The sequence below is a fragment of the Anolis carolinensis genome, chromosome 3 (assembly GCF_035594765.1).
Source record: "Anolis carolinensis isolate JA03-04 chromosome 3, rAnoCar3.1.pri, whole genome shotgun sequence".
In the NCBI taxonomy this organism is placed as follows: Eukaryota; Metazoa; Chordata; class Lepidosauria; order Squamata; family Dactyloidae; genus Anolis; species Anolis carolinensis.
Window position 1 is genome coordinate 12,211,841 of NC_085843.1, and position 15,939 is coordinate 12,227,779.

Below are 15,939 nucleotides of genomic sequence, written 5' to 3' on the forward strand. Positions count from 1 at the left end.
ATATTGATTGCTTGGCTTTTTAGTAAAGCCTAGATATTTGGATTCAGTGTACGTGTGTGTTTGTGGATACACATAAAGGTAATACTTAGATTTATATGAGTATATATTTAAAACAAATTATGTAGATTCCAGACTGTTTAAATTATTAAATTATGCTTTGTTGATTTAGCACATTTTGCATTTATTTTATTTATATGCCATCTTGAGCTTTTGTAATATAGGACAGGATATCAGTATTGTAATAAATGAAATCCAACCCCCTCTGATCACTGCATAAATTGTACTCCATCTTCCCCATCCCTGACTGATGGCTATCCAGCCTCTGCTGAAATGCTTCCAGTGAAGGAGAGACTTTTATTCCTCGAGGCTGTTGAAGCTTCTTCACTGTTGTATAGCTCATGGCTTTAGGACATGCCTCCTATGGTTGCCAAAATCAGCTTCACTGCAATTTCAGACCTCTAATCCTAGTCCAAAGAACAGATTTGCTCCATCTTTTGCATGCCAGCCCCAGATATGTCAAGACAGCAATCATGTCTCTTCTTCAGTTTGACTACTCCAGGCTAAACCTACTCTGGTGTTTCATCTGTTCTTTGTTGGACACCATCCCACCCTATTTACCAGATTGCTCAGCTTCCTTGGGATGTTCTTTGTGAATTGTTTTGAAAACTGTGAAGAGTTGCACTGGGTAAAGATATTTCATAGTCACATCCATGTTGTGCATACAGGATACCCAAGGTCAAATCTGGTCAATATTTCCCGTTTCTGGCATGGTAAGACCCCAAGTTCTTCATTTGTCTGCAAACTGAAGAGACAGCTTTGAGCTAGATAAAAATCTCAGTGATGATTTCACCAGATGATGGTTTCTTTGCTGAGCTTTATAATTAGGAGAAGGCATTTCTTAATAGTAGCACCTATGCTGTGCATGCAGAATGTTCAAGGTCAAGTGATAATATTTCTACTTGCTGGCATGAGGATAACCCATGTTCCTCCTTTGTCCATAATCAGAGACAGCAGCTCTGGGCTAGATGAACATCTCAGAGATGATTTCACCAGAGTGATGTTTTAGAAATACATATATTGAGACATGTTCCTTTCTTTTATGAGAAGTAATGACCATTTCCTTGGGCACCTAAAACACTATAGCAGGAATATATCTTTGGAGGGGGATTCTATGTATCTGAAAAACAACCCAAGTTCATATATTATTTGGTAGGTGGAAGACTGTTGTTGAATGACTAGGCAAAAAAGTGAGAACTGTGCAAGCCACTGCCTGTCAAATTCAAATGGAAACTGGAATAATAATAATAATAATAATAACAACAACAACAGCAACAACAACAACAACAACAACAACAACACCTGGCTAGCACTCACGAATGGGAACCTGAAGAAGGTGACAGAAGGCCTGATCCTTCAGCCCAGGAGCAAGCCATCAGAACAAATGCAATTAAGGCCAAGATTGAAAAATCAGCTGATGACCCAAAATGCAGACTGTGCAAGGAAACCGACTAAATCATTGATCATATCCTCAGCTGCTGTAAGAAAATCGCACAGACAGACTACAAACAGAGGCACAACTATGTGGCCCAAATGATCCATTGGAACTTATGCCTCAAGTACCACCTCCCAGCAATAAAGAACTGGTGGGATCACAAACCTGCAAAAGTATTGGAAAATGAGCACGCAAAGATACTGTGGGACTTCCGAATCCAGACTGACAAAGTTCTGGAACACAACACACCAGACATCACAGTTGTGGAAAAGAAAAAGGTTTGGATCATTGATGTCGCCATCCCAGGTGACAGTCGCATTGATGAAAAACAACAAGAAAAACTCAGCTACTATCAGGACCTCAAGATTGAACTTCAAAGACTCTGGCAGAAACCAGTGCAGGTGGTGATCGGCACATTGGGTGCTGTACCAAAAGACCTCAGCCGGCATTTGGAAACAATAGACATTGACAAAATTACAATCTGCCAACTGCAAAAGGCCACCCTACTGGGATCTGTACTCATCATCCGAAAATACATCACACAGTCCTAGACACTTGGGAAGTGTTCGACTTGTGATTTTGTGATACGGAATCCAGCATATCTGTCTTGTTTACTGTGTCATAATAAAATAATAATAATTTTTATTTTTCTACCCCATCTCAGGGCAGCTTACATGTGGCCAAAGCCCAGGCAAATACAATAATAAACATAGAACAACATCAAATAACAGAAATCACGTGCAAATGAAAGTTAAAAATTAACATACAAGTAAAATAACAAATATTAGTAAAACACAAGTTAAAACACAGCAATAGAATCATAAAAATGACCTGGGCAAAAGTGCGCTACATGAGTTAACATGAGTAAACATGAGGTAGTTAAAAGTGCTATAAGAACATGGGAATGAAGATCAAGGAGGAAAAAATGTACGTTTCTCCACTTTAATCAGAGGATTTCAAAGAAGTCTATCATCCTTCTTGTTTTCCACTTAGGAATAATTTCAAATAGGCTTCTTGGCCACATATAAATGAAGATGCAGTGTCAGCCAGGCAGCAAAGGAATAATGCTGGCAGAGACTGAAGAGCACAGTCCATATCAACCACACCGTGTTCAATCAGTGGTTTGAAAGCACAGCCTTTTCAACAAATTATCAAGGTTGCTTCTTAAGATCTGAATGCCATCTCACTGGTGCTGGGAGGTCTGATAGAAGCCTTCAGAGGGTGTTATGACCTATACATTTGGTTGAATGATTTTGGAATTCAGCAAAAAGATGGCACAGGTTAACGTGAGTGTAAATTTATACTGCATAAACTCAATGTAGTATAACCCAGCTCCTGCCAACCTAGCAGTTCGAAAACATGCAAATGTGAGTAGATCAATAGATCCCGCTCCGACGGGAAGGTAACGGTGCTCCATGCAGTCATGCCGGCCACATGACCTTGGAGGTGCCTATGGACAACACCGGCTCTTCGGCTTAGAAATGGAGATGAGCACCAACCCCCAGAGTCAGACATGACTGGACTTAACGTCAGGGGAAACTTTTACCTTTACCTTAAACTCAATGTAATAATTTGCACTAAGCAAAACCTGTATAAATTGTTACATTGATATTTTTGTATGATTGAATAATTATTGTTACAAATTTCTTTCATTGGTTTCACTCGATTTTACATATGTGTCATCTTGAGATCTCAACAAACTAAATGAATATTCACATTTTAAGAAATACATAATATTTATTGTATCTCATTCCAGGAACTATATATAATATTTATTAGCACTACTAATATAAAGTAATAGCAAAGTCAGCCCTCTGCATTTGAACACACAATACCAAACAATACTTCCACCCCCCCCTTTTTTTTTTTTTGCTTCACTTTCAATAAATAATTAATTTCCAGAAATTCTGCTCAGCCATTTTACTTGTGAGATCTGCCAATGCAACTGCATCTTTGTTTAGGTACCATCTGTCAGCTCTATCTACATCCCCCAAAATGAACCTGCTTAGCAACTTCTGTCGAATTGTTCTGAACACCTATGGTTTTATTGGAATTTGAAAATGTTCCAGTTAGTGTTCTTTCCAAATAACTGTACTGTTTCAGCCTGGCAAAGTATTAGATTTTTGGTATTCATCGTGCCAATAACATTCTTAACCCATTCGAGCACACAAAAAGATTTGTGGAGGACATTATCATGAGATACCTGAAAGTGGTTCCTCTGAAGGTTTAAGTTGATTTTCTTTTCCTGTTGTTCAAGACCATTGCTCCACGTTCCGGTCTCTAGAGCAGCAGAAAGCAATCTTACCTCCTTCTCAATATGACATGCTTTCAAATATTCAAACCTGACTATTTGTCCCCTCTTAATCTTTTCCTCTCCAAGCTAAATATATGAAGCTCACTAAGCTGCTCCTCATGGAGCTTTAATTCCAGACCTATGATCATTCTGGTCACCCTTTTTTGGACACTTTCAAATGGCAAGAGATGTAGTGAAAAAGAGAACCATCTTCCAGAGGTTGGTACTATACTCCAACTCTCTACATTTTTGCCATGTTCCCAAGTTAGGTGCAAATAATTTTGAACTGAAACAAAACAGTAGGAAGGAAAAATTAAATCAAAGAGCACTAAACAGGAGAACTGTAAACTTAAGCCAAGGTTGCTATAAAAAGATCTACCACCTGGAGGCTAATTCTTTGCTGCTGGTATGAATTGTTTTGATCCTTTAAAAAAAAAAAAGAACACAATCTCTTTTCTTTATAGCAATCATTCATTAAATGAATGGGTATCCAAGTGCCAGTGCTGATTGTTTTGAATCTCAGGCTATTTCAAAGAAATCATAAGCAGGCTATAAATAGAGGTATGAATATAAAATTGTGCACCTGTTTGTGTCTTGCTATATTCCCTCCATCCTATTTTTACTTCTTTTCACCTTTTGACCAGATAGGTTCATGAAGCAGGAGTCAAACAACTGTTAATCTAGCATGCCTTTAAACCTGTTGTACGTGAATGTGGGTAAAGCAAGTATAAACCTAAAATTATTGCGCATACAGAAAAACAAGTCTTCCCAAGGAAGAATGAGCTTGGTTTCCTCAAAGGAAAGCCCTGCTTTTTAGCATGTTAACAAATGTATAGCAGACTATGAGTATTACAATAAGTTTTCCACTTTCACAAGAGTTAAGGGTGAAGGACCCCCATGAAAGTGGAGAGAATACTAATAAAAACCCACTTGAGAGAACTTCTCTCAAGGAATCTCTAGGACTGGCTGTATATTCTTTGACTTCCACAATTTTGATGAAGCTCAGCAACATATTCAGCACAAAATAATACTGTATTGAACAATTTTCACAGTCACAGAAGAAGTGTCCTTATATTTTTCTGTGTCAGGAGCGACTTGAGAAACTGCAAGTCGCTTCTGGTGTGAGAGAAGTGGCTGTCTGCAAGGACGTTGCCCAGGAGACACCCAGATATTTTACCATCCTGTGGGAGGCTTCTCTCATGTCTCTGCATGGGAAGCTGGAGCTGACAGACGGGAGCTCATCCCGCTCCCCGGATTCAAACCGCCGACCTTTCGGTCAGCAGTCCTGCCACCACAAATGTTTAACCAATTGCACCACCGAGGGCTCTGCAAGTCTCATTATGAATAAAGTTTGATGATGGTGATGATGATTTATTTATACTGCACTTTTCTCTCTTGATCAAGACCCAAAGCAGCTCACCATAGCCTTTCCAGAGGATCTCAGAACCTAGGTTGGTTTATACAGGAAGATATACTCTGCCAATGACCCATATGGGGTTGAACAATTTAAATGCATAAAAGAATCACAAAAGAAGTATGGCAATGACAATGAAAACAGTAATCAAACAGTCGAGCACAGTAGAAAGGTCTCCTTAAATTGTGAGGAAGATCTATGAAATAGCAGGTGACATATTGTCTATGACTGGATGCCTGACTTCACAGAAATGGAAGTGAAACCTATGCATTGATGAGACCACAGTATGGAACACAGCTGTATTCCAAGACCCCTTCCCCCAGATCTCTGAAATGGTGGATAATAGTAAATCTGATATTTTAATTATGCTGGGTCCAGAGGCATACCATAGAATCACACTGGAAAACCTAAAGATATAAATAAAGTTTTATTAAAAAGGCCCACAAACACATTTGGAGGGGGGAGATTTATGGAACATGGATAAGTGGAGCCATGGATATCAAATCCATGCTTGAAAGCATCATACTGTATACCGTAAGCTGGAATTGACTAATGAAGAATGAGATCATGGAGTTATTACAGACATTTCATCAGAGCATTAATCTAATAAGGTTGGGAGCAAGAAACGGCAATACTTGTATTCTTAGTGAACAGAATGCACACAAAATATATGACTCCTCACATGATACTTTATTTACTTAAATTTATACCCAGTTCTTCTGTATGAAGCATGCAAGGTAGCTAGTAGCTACAGTTTAAAATGAACAGCAAATAAATGATTGTATCAATATGGCAACAGAGATAAACAGAACCACACCTCATCAACAACAAGAAGAAACAGTTCTGTGGCCCTTTTCACACTGAACATTTCTATTATTATTATTTTATTGTATGACACAGCAAACAAGATAGACATGCTGGATTTCATCTCACAAAATCGAACAGTTCCCAAGTGTCTAGGACTGTGTGATGTATTTTCGGATGATGCGTGCAGATCCCAGTAGGGTGGCCTTTTGCAGTTGGCAAATCGTAATTTTGTCAATGTCTATTGTTTCCAAATGCTGGCTGAGATCTTTTGGCACGGCACCCAGTGTGCCCATCACCACCGGGACCACCTGCACTGGTTTCTGCCAGAGTCTTTGAAGTTCAATCTTGAGGTCCTGATAGCGGCTGAGTTTTTCCTGTTGTTTTTCATCAATGCGACTGTCACCTGGGATGGCAACATCAATGATCCAAACCTTTTTCTTTTCCACAACTGTGATGTCTGGTGTGTTGTGTTCCAGAACTTTGTCAGTCTGGATTCGGAAGTCCCACAGTTTCTTTGCGTGCTCATTTTCCAATACTTTTGCAGGTTTGTGATCCCACCAATTCTTTACTGCTGGGAGGTGGTACTTGAGGCATAAGTTCCAATGAATCATTTGGGCCATATAGTTGTGCCTCTGTTTGTAGTCTGTCTGTGCAATTTTCTTACAGCAGCTGAGGATATGATCAATGGTTTCATCGGTTTCCTTGCACAGTCTGCATTTTGGGTTATTATTATTAGCATCATCATCATTCGGCTTTTGGCTCTTAATTAAGACTCAGAGTCGCTCATAACCTTAAAAACAATACAATTTAAAACGTACAAAATATAAATATGAATTTTAAAAGAGAATGAAATATTTAACTATTAAAACAAGCCAGTTCAAATCATATTAAACAAGTTAAAACTTAAAAACAACTGAAACACCATACAGCATCACTTGATTTGTTCTTTAAAAAATCCCACTTGAAAGGCTTTCAAAATAAAAAAGGTTTAATCTGTGACTGAAATGACAGCAAAAAGGGAGCCATAATATGCATCCTGGGAAGACAGTTCCAGAGTCGAGGGGCAGCCACCAAGAAGGCCCTCTCTTGCATCATCACCAACAGAGCTTGCAATGATGGTGGGACTGAGAGAAGGTTCCTGAGGATCTCAGCTCCCTGGTAGGCTTGTACAAGCAAATATAATCAGTCAAAAAGCCTGGACCTAAGACAATATGGCTTTATATAGTTGAACCTTGACTTAAGAGCATCCCAACTTAAGAGTGAATTTGAGTTAAGAGTCAGTGCTTGGCCTGGTTTGCTTTGACATACGATCAACATTTTGAGTTAAGAGCTAGCACCAGAAGGAGCACTGGCACGAGAGGCAGCACTAGCGCAAGAGTTCAGGGCTTTAGGGCTTCAAGGGAGCAGCCTCCATGCCTTGTGCTCTTGTCCACTTTGCTCTTGTCCACTTTGAGGAACTCTGGGTTAGTTGATTTTGTGTGGTTTTTATTTCTGGTATGTTTGGCTTCATGAAGAGAGGGAGAGAGGGTGGAATGAATACAGTATGAAGAAAACGATGCATCTGCCTCTTCAGTTTCTGCTGTGTGCTTCCTTTCCACAACTTTGTGTTTCTACCATTTTAAAATTGATCTTTATTTTTTATTGTTCCATGTTAATGTGCATTTATACCTTATTTGTTACTTATAAAGTATATTTTCTTATTTTAAAACACATAATGAAGTATAGCACCAACCTTTGGCAGACGGTTTCCTTTTTCACTATATTTCTTGTCATTTTAAAGTGTCCAGAAAAGGGTGACCAGAATGATCAGAGGTATGGGTTCAGGGGGGTGGAACAGATTAATAGTACTTTATTGGGGAAATTTGCTTTGAGATAAGAGTGATTTGATTTAAGAGCTTGGTCACGGAACAAATTAAAATTTTAATTCAAAGGATCACTGTAGGTCATAACCAGCATTTTGAATTGTGCCTGGAAACAAACTGGCAGACAGTGGACAGTTGTGCTCTCCCTTGTAGACAACCCCAGTTAATAATTTGGTCACAGTTCTTGGACCAGTGAAGCTTCCGAACACTCTTCAAAGGTAGCCCCCAAGTAGAACACATTACAGTAATCCAAATGGGTATGTAACTAAAACATGGATTATCATGGCCAGCATGATTCCACTTTAAGAGTTTTCTGAGGCCACAAATTTTGCTTTTGCTTGAGCCTACAGAAAAGGAGATGATTCATCCTATCCATTTCCCGTTGCTGAGTTAATGGAGTGCAAACTACTTTTGTCCTCTGAATCAAGCTGAGGACAAAGGGGGAAAGTAGGAGGAGGAATGAGAAACTAGGACATTTCAAAGCAGCTGAAAAACGGGGTGGCAAATGATTCTGTGAGACTCATGCAGGGTATGCTATTGACACATGCAATACGACATTAATGCCCCAAAACAGCAACATTTCCCAGCATTCCTCATGCAATATAGTAATGTAGTTGAACAGTGCATGAAGTATTCAAGTTTTCTTTTCACAAATGGAACACAAGACGGTTCAAGAAGAATTTCTACTTAACAGGGAAGGAAGGAAGTCTAGACAAGACACAGAAGTAGTATCTTTAATTTTATTAGGGTACTTAATATAATTATATTATGTTATGTTCATCTGGTTTTAATGTGTCCTTTTCCTTTGTTCTATTTGATGGTGAAACTTTTTGTTGAAACTTAAAACATTCCTTTAAAGAACAGTGCAGGAGAACAGTATGCCTGGAAAAGATTGTGGTACGTATGAATAACTTTATGGAAATCCATACAAAACTTCAACTAAACTGGGGCTTAACTTGCAGAAGGAATTCAATCATATAGGATCACTAGAACAGATGGGACCATTTCAGCCTAAATGAATGCTGAAAAAATGAGGCAAAAGTTCTAATTCACTCAAAACATACTGACAAAGCTGCCTTTGATTGAATAATCCAGGTGACTTTGGCTGGCTAGGATTTTAATGCATAAGAAACTCAAGTCCGCATCCCTTGTGAGGTTTGCAAACCATTAATCAAAGAAAGAGATCAACCAATTATATTTACATCATTTCTCCCACAAGCTACACATAGTTGACAAAATTCAACAAACACAGTCCAACAACATTTCATTCATCATAGTCCATTGAAATGAACGGCTTAATTAGACTCCTATGTGCATTGAATTGTTTCCATTTGGTGAAAGGCAGCATTCTTATATTCCACTTTGGATCCCTTAATATCATCAGCAGAATCATGATTAATCTGAGGCATAATATTGTCTCTAAGGTCAGATCATTCCAGGCTGCAATTTGGATGGGATGTGCCTACTTTAAACTTTTCTTCTGTGCAAAATATCAAGTTCAAGTTCACTTTATTATGGTCAATGACCAGCTCATAATTGTTCAAGATACCTGGTTTTCTCTGTTCTAGGATGTTCTGCCTCAATGCCATCTTCACCTGCAGGCTTCAGAAGTAGGCCCCTTCCACACTGCCCACTATATCCCAGGATCTGATCTCAGATTATCTACTTATCTTAGATTATTGGCAGTGGAAACTCATATAATCCAATTTAACCATAGGGAAGTGTAGACGGGGCCATAAAGTCCAGGAAAAATACTTGACCTCTAAAGATGCTAATCATATTAATTAGCCCATAGTTTGTTCTACTGAACTCAATGGGATCTACTTCTGAAGAAGCATGCCTAGGGTCAGGTTGCATGGAGGATAATTCTATGGTGTTCACATCTGGGGAGTTGATTTGATTTCAATGGCACCACAATAGCCCTTTATTTCAATATAACCACAGGTAACAAGATCTTGGACACAAGCGAGTAAGTAGTCTGGTGGATGAAGCACAAAATGCTTCCTCTCCAACCAACATGCTCTGCACCCAGTTTACAAAGGCAGAGGGAAGCTCAAAATTGGAGAATTCGGTCCTTTCTGAGACCTCTATGTAATTCAAAAAAGAAACTTCTCCAAACTTTGAGTCTTGCTTTTCCAAGTATAAAATTATTTCCCCTTACACTCTAAATGTTTGGAAGCTTATTTAAAAGGAGAGAATATACCAGCAAAACTCAGTAAATACTAAAGGCATGCTCCCAGTGTTATCCCTTACCCAGCTGTAGTAGCCTAGGATTGCCTGGACCTTTAGCAGGTGTTCTGTATCATCTGCTTGCATGATAAGCAAAACCTGCTGAAATTCCCTCTTCTGCAAAAATATTAAAGTTACAGGTGCCAGTTTTCACACTGGAACCTCTAAGCAGCAGTCAATCTCTCTCAAAAGCAAATTTCATTTGTGACAGAACCCTAGCAAAATAGCAATGAGGAACTTTACCACTTTAAGTTACCTTTCTATCCATGAGAGCCATCAAGGCTGCCTCATGAATGCAAACATCTTTTCCTAACTTTACAGAAACTTGATTGTTCGCAAGTTTCTGCTTTCCCTGAACTTTACCCAACTAGGTTTCCCATGCCTGGGCAGCAATCCTAAAAAGGCTAAATTCATTTCCTTCTCACCCACTCCACTTAGAACCACCAAAGTGTTTAAGTTTATTTAAAAGTCTGCCAAAGACTTCAAACCATCCCTGAAAACCACACCTCCTTCTGGCATGCATGTAAATGGGTTTTAAATAAGCACCTTGATTAATAAAGCCCACTTAGTAATATCACCTACTAAACAAAAGGGTTCTTTTGGTTTTGGATGATGCTGTTTTAACACTGTTATCAGTTTGACTCCCCAAGCTAACCTGAGCTTTAATTTACATTGCCGTGACTTGCTAAATCTATGCCTGCCAGCTCCACTTGCCACCCAGCAGCCTGCGAAGGAGAGACGCGCATCATAGCAGCATACCACAACATGTGAGAAATAAGACATTTGACAGGAGGAGGGGAGATAAAACTGGATCATGCACATACCTTGAGTTGTGAACTCTTCCACTTTCAGAGACAGCCAGCATTCTACCCCGACACACAGCTCGATGAGCCTTGAATGCCAGGACTTTTGGAAAGGTGCCCAGCGCTAGAGGAGTCACAGTGGCCACCCCAAAGTGCAACCAAGTTCTTCTGGAACTTGCCTCTGGAGCTGTCTTCCTCGCCACAACGTCAGGCAGTGGCTGCTGAAGGTTCACCAGCTGGGGAAACAGGCATGCTTTTTCTGTCTTTTTTAAAGCTGCAGTTGCTAATGCTCCACTCTCAGGGAAAGCGCAGAAGCATGTGTGTGTCGGCAGGAGCAGCGCACGCCCATCAGCCAGCCGGGAGCCAGGAGATGTGAGATGCATTCGGAAGAAGACCGCGCAAGGAAGAGTGGGCGCATGAAGCAGAGCATCTTTTTAATCCCTCTGCTAATTATACTCTCTTGACCTTGCCGAGATAGATCACCAAGGACTCCATCAGTCAGTAAGGAACAAACTGGGCAGGAGAAAAGAGCCAGCGAGCGGAATTCCACCTTCTTTATTATCAGAGGCACCTGCCAGTGAAGAAAAAGTTGTGTATGTGTGTTTTTTAAAAGGGGGTTCTCTCACCTCCTCCTCTTCTAGTTGCATTTCTTATTCATCAAGGCTTTCCTTTCAGGCACGGATACCCACAGTATTCACAGTCGGTCTGGCTGTGATCTGCCCGCTGGCAGGGAGGAAATGGAGCCTTAATCTCATTGAGGTGGTTTCCTTCACATCTGTGATGGAATGTACTGAGAAGGCAGACACGTCCTGACTCCGTAAAAAAATAAATAAGTTAGGACAACCCCACGTTCTCAAGGGGTTTGTTTGCCTGCAGCCCAAGAATAACGAAGTTTGTTAGCAAAGGAGAGGCAATGTGTGAATGCAAAACTCTTTCTCAGTTGTTTGTTTTTTAGTAGCGGATGTTCACAAATTCACTGCATGGAGGCTCCAGTTAAGTATCACAGATAAGAACCCTGGATGGTGCTTTGGTTCTAAAGGAAAGGATTCAAATCCCCACTCAAGCATATCTTGCATTTTCTCTCATCTGGGATTCAAGGTTGCTCATTAAAAAATCAGATACGGTGCACAACAAAAGTTAAGTATTTGATTAAATTATCAATATAATTAAAAAGCAGTTAAAAGCATGGTTATTAACAAAAAAATGGCAAACACGGACAATCTATACACATAATAAAAGTGAAAATCTGTATGTGTGCATGTGGCATGGTGTCCTCCCACACAGATAGACTCCACAAACAGGCTATAGTTCCCAGTGCTGTGGAGCCACCACGTCACTCCCTCCCAGGACATTGAAGGTTACAGTGAGCACATCCCAGTGTTCCTTTCTCTCTCCATTTGCATGTCTCCGCCCACTGCCTCTCCCTTAACCCTTTCCTACCCTTTTCTATGGCACATAGCAAACAGAGGAATTGATCAGCAACTGAACATACTAGAGAGCTTTGGGGAGAATTCACCATGATTTATAGGAGTTGTAGGGAATGGGATTTATAGTTCACCTGCAATCTAAGAGCCCCCTGAACCCCACCAACAATGGACCTGGAACTAACTTGCCACACAGACCCAACATGGCCAAATCTGCATACCGGTGGGATTTGGGCATGATTGATCTTGACATCCAGGAGTTATAGTTCACCCGTATTCAGAGAACACTGAACCCATCTGATGACGGATCTGGACCAAACTTGGCACACAAATTCAACATGGCCAACTGGGAATACTGGTGGACTTGGGAGGTGATTGACATTTATCTCTGGGAGTTATCGTTCACCTGTATTCTGTGAGCCCTCTGAAGCCCACCAATGACGGATCTGGACCAAACTTGGCACACAAACCCAACATGGCCAGCTGTGAATACTGGCAGGCTTTTTGGGTGATTGACCTTGCCATCAGAGAGTTATAGTTCACTCATATTCAGAGAACACTGAACCCAGCAAGTGACAGATGTGGACCCAACTTGGCACACAGATTCAAGATGGCCAACTGTGAATAATGGCAGGGTTAGGAAGGACTGATCCATGATTCTGGGAATTGTAGTTCACCCACATCTTTATGCATTTTATTATGGGAGCATTCATAAACAACAAAAGGAAAGACTAGCTTTTCGGTAATAAATAGCATTACACATCATCAAATTGATATTGCCAAACTTCTCAAAACAAACAATGCCTTTCTCAAATAACCCGGGCACCGCAGTTTGAGCTAGTTTGATGTAGTGGGTTGAACATTGGACTGACTCTGGAGATGAGGTTCAAACCCCAACTCAAGCATAGAAACATACTGGTTGACCTTGGATAATTCACACTTTCTCAGCCTCAGAAGAAGTAAAGAAATAAATGAATCTTGCCAAGAAAAACATATCCATAGGTTTATCTTAGGGTTGGAAATGGCTTGATGCACCCATTGACAAGATTTATTCATCAGGTGTTCCTTCAGTTGAAGTGTGTAACTGAACCTCTCAGTCCAGCTGGGGGAAAATGTATTACAGAAAGACATGAGAGAGAAAAACAAAGCAAATGTCCAATAGGAATAAGTTTTACCCAAATGATGTTATACAACTGAAAAACTGGGTCTCCAGACTTCAATGATAACAGCATGGGTCTCCTATGAATCACTAGAAGTAGATGAAGACATATTAAACCCCACTTTCATTTATTTCCTACTTGTCAATGGGGCGGAGAAGTACCTCCAATTAGACTGGATCCTGGTGGGTTGGTTAGATTTGAGATATATGCACAGTGATTAGCAATTAGCACTTTTCATCCCAGGGAAGTTGAAGCAGAACATTAAGCAGAAAGACTGTTTTTCTTGCATTCCTACCAGTTAGATTCTTTTCTGAAGCAAACACTCAACCTGTTGATTTGGGAATGTAGGTGCAAAATGTGGTAGGATCATTTTTTGGATATGTGCAATAATCAACTACAATCTAAGGACATCTTCACATGGAGTTTTTTAGTCCCATTTTCAGTTGGCGTCAGGGACTGCCAGGCGTCATCAGACAACTCCTATCAACTCCCAACAGTTTTCACCTGACTAGGGTTGATGGGAACTGCTAGTGGGAAATGCAGGAGATGGAAGTGTGTGCCACAAGCATAATTATTAGCTTTGCCATCACAAGGTGAGCAACAGCCAGTCCTAGCTCTCCACACACATACATAAGGTCTAACAGAAAAATAAAGCAGACTTTGTCTTCATTATAAAAATATATGAAGTAGCCTCACTTACAAATACTGAAGATTAGATATGGTGACAAATTCCATAACATGTGATCTTCCGATAGTGAGAGGAGCCAGAATTGTATGTTACAAAATGGTAGATGAACAAATTTAAATGCAAGATGACAGGGTGTGGGTAAGACCAACAAACATGGAATTACATTAAATAGGAAGCTTCTGTCAAAGTGGGAATGTGGGAGAAAGAGAAACTGAGGCATTTTAACAAAACCGAAAAGGTGGGGCAACAGAGCATTAATCAAGTCTGCTCTTGTCAAATAGGGACAGCTGGAGTTTATACTTTAATGATATGCTTGTAGAGATTTGCTAAGTGGTTCTCAACCTGGGGTTCTGGGGTTTTTCACCTACAACTCAAAGAAATCCCAGCCAGTTTACCAGCTGCTAGGATTTCTGGGGTTTGAAGTCAAAAACATCTGGGGACCCACAGGTTGAGAACCACTATGCTAAGGGCTCTTGTGGAATTCTATGATAACTTCTGGGTAAAGCATACCCTAAAACAGATGTTTTGGATTTCAACCCACAGAAATCCCAGCCAGCATACCGGCTGTTAGGATTTTTGGGAGGTGAAGTCTCTCTCCTTCTCCCACATTACCACTTTGATTGAAGCTTCCTTCAGAAATTGAGAAGCAAATAAAAAGGACAAAAGCCATTTGCACTCAAACTGACTCAGCAAGGAGAAGAAAAGAGGATTCTCCCTTGTAGGCATAGGCAAAAGCAAGCTGCTGCAGCCTTTGGTGGAGTGTATGTTCTTCTTTATTAACAACTTTTGTCATTTGGATCACACTGTAATAATGCAGCTTTCATCTCTGAAATGTTGAGGAGTATGCCACAGCTTCTTGAGGTCTTAAGAACGATATGCAATGGCCCATAGAAATCAGAGATCTGAAAGAGATCACCAAGATGTGTCCTAGTCTCTAGAGCAGGCATGGGCAAACTTTGGCCCTCCAGGTGTTTTAGACCTCAACTCCCAGAAATCCGAGCAAGCTTACCAGCTGTTAGGAATTGTGGAAGTTGAAGTCCAAAACACCTAAATGGCTGAAGTTTGTCCATGCCCGCTTTAGAATAGTAGAAAACAAGCTTGCCTTGATATGACAACTTTTCAAAGATTTAAACATAGCTCTCATGTGCCTGCTCAAATGTCCCTACTCCAGTCTTAATATACTCAGCTTCCTAAACCACTCCTCATGCAACTTAGCTTCTAAACCACTGGTTCTCAACCAGGGGTCCCCAGATGTTTCTGGCCTTCAACTTCCAGAAATCCTAACAACTGGTAAACTGGCTGGGATTTCTGGGAGTTGTAGGCCAAAAACATATGGCTGAAAACCACTGTTCTAAACCTTCTCTGGACACATTCCAGCTTGTCAGTATCTTTCTTGAATTGTAGTGCCCTTAACTGATCTAGACACTATACTTCTTTGATTCAGCCTAAAATTTCATTGGCTTTTTTATCTATGGGTATTCGTTCCATTGCAGCAGATGACTTCTCAGAGGGGAATTTTTTTCTTCAAGTTAGACTTGATTTACTGGGTTGGCCATTGGTAACCTCTGTGGAGGAAGGAATATAAAAACTTTCTTCTTGTTGTAGTGTCTTCTTGAACTCTATTCCAGTATCATTGCTGCTGCTTTCCAACTATCATTGGGTTCTGATTTGCCTCTTGATTCTGGGTCATTATTCTTCCTATGGCCAAATCCTGACATCTTGGTATGACAGCATTAATATATCTGCCTTGAACAGAATTGACTACAG

The 15,939-nt window shown here is 40.3% G+C and overlaps 1 protein-coding gene across 2 annotated transcripts in view; it reads right to left on the bottom strand.

Annotated features, from left to right (window-relative positions):
- Positions 1 to 11,585, bottom strand: part of tenm4 (teneurin transmembrane protein 4) — a 1,874,213-nt gene extending 1,862,628 nt beyond the window's left edge. For both annotated transcript variants that reach the window (XM_062977060.1, XM_062977059.1), the window contains exon 1: positions 10,922 to 11,585. The gene's annotated coding sequence lies outside the window, so the exon portion shown is untranslated. The remainder of the gene's footprint in view (positions 1 to 10,921) is intronic.
- Positions 11,586 to 15,939: the final 4,354 nt, after the last annotated feature.